This window comes from Mastomys coucha, unplaced genomic scaffold (genome assembly GCF_008632895.1).
Source record: "Mastomys coucha isolate ucsf_1 unplaced genomic scaffold, UCSF_Mcou_1 pScaffold3, whole genome shotgun sequence".
NCBI lineage: Eukaryota > Metazoa > Chordata > Mammalia > Rodentia > Muridae > Mastomys > Mastomys coucha.
Window position 1 is genome coordinate 22723279 of NW_022196909.1, and position 2020 is coordinate 22725298.

Consider the following 2020-nt stretch of genomic DNA (forward strand, 5'->3'; position numbering starts at 1 on the left):
CTAGGAGATATAAATTGTCAATAGTTTCTTAGCTAAGACTGGGATATATGCCCAATTTCTCCCTCCATGATGGTATTTGTTATGGATTGAGCTTGGATAAGCCTTATTCATACTGTAACAACGTCTATTTGTTCATAGAAGAAACATTTTCCTTGCTGTGTTCAGATATCACTGCTTCTTTGTAGTCTTCTTCTACTTCTAGGTTTTGCAGTCTTCTGCTCCCTCTCCCACAATGATCTTGAGTCTCCTTAGGACATGCTATAGACATCTCATGTGGAGCTTCCATTCTGCAGTCTGTTATTTTCTACACTATAATACATTATGAGTCTCTGAATTAATCATGAATACTGAATTTAGGAACAGTGCTTCCTAACCTTCCTAATGTTGTGGCCCTTTAATACATTTCCTGTGTTGTCATGATCCACAACCATAAATTTTTTTAGCTACTTTATAACTATACTTTTGATACTGTTATGAATTGTAATGTAAGTGTCTAATATGCAGGATATCTGGTATACAATCTCTGAAAGAGTTATGAGCCCCAGATTGAGAACCTCTCACATAGAAGCATCTTTAATGAGTTTTTAAAACATGCAAAAATTCAGGGGTATAAAAATAAATCATTAGATGTTAATTGAATACTACGTCTATTTAGAAAAATAATGTGAAAGTAGTTCTAGTACAGGATATAGGAGCCATTTAACCTAAAGTTTTTTGGCCCAAGCATTGGAGACAGACATGAGTTTCATATGGTGGAGCAGGACATAATCTCAGTCATAAAATAATTGCATAAGGCACTATTTTAAGACTGGCGATGTCTTAAAATTTTCATGTTCACTGCAAAATAGTAGCTTTTCTGATGAAGCCTGAGAGCTAGTCTATGAGGGAAAGAATTTAGAAATCTGTTTGATACCTTATATATGTCACAGAACAGTAGTATTAGATTTTATCCTGGGGCTTACGACTTCCTCAGTCAATTGGTTCATGATGAGTTTTACAATATCAAGCTGGTGTTGAGTTTATTTCTATAGAGTTTCCTTTAATCCAAACAGAAACTAGTTGGTTACTACATAGTAGCAATGCCATTATTGTATATATTGATATATTTTACCAGACCAGTTGTTAGCTTAGCTCTGAACTAAGTATTAATGTTTGTGCCTTTCCCCATACAACATTAGACATAATATCTTAATATAGGAAGATAAGCCTAAATGTACAAGATAGCATTTATAGTATACATAGTTTTACTGAATAAAATGATAGTGGATATAACATGATCTGTTGAATTTGAATGAAAAAAATCTAATTTGAAGAAAGAAATCTATCTTGAAAAATAGTATTGAAGTAGACTTTAGCAATTTTGAGTCTGGTTAAGGTTCATGTGTATTCTACTATTATTATATATTTTAATTAAATAATGATCAAGGTATATTTCTACCTTCAAATTTTACATATATGCTTATATTTTTTCAAACTCTGTCAAAAGAAAAAATGAAGAAGCTTCTTAGTACTTATGACATAAATATTTTAATTATAACATATCCTATGAATAAACTCATTCTATGAATAAACTCATAATGGAAAATTTCTATAAATTTAAAGGTTGTAGGGTAGCATAATTTTAGTTCAAAATAACTATAGTGTTGTGCATGGGGTTAAGCAGACTTATATGTAAAATAATTATGTTTAATACTATATACTCTGAGTTGAACATAGCAATTTCCAAACATTTTCTACAGTGTTTATTTAGCAAATCAAAGATTATGTTTCCTAATATTATAGCATTAGAATTTTTTTGCATGAGTTATTCTTGGTATGCAATCTTCCTCCTTACCATCCCCCTGCAGATACATTGCAGATGATATTGAATGCTATCTTCCAAAACCTTCAAATTATACCTTACTTGTGGAAGAAAGCATACAAAATTTCAAATTTTTATTTAAATATTTTTCTTTTTTCTTTTTATTTCTTTATTTATATGCGAATTTCTCCATTCCCAGTTTCCCCTCCAAAAAACAAA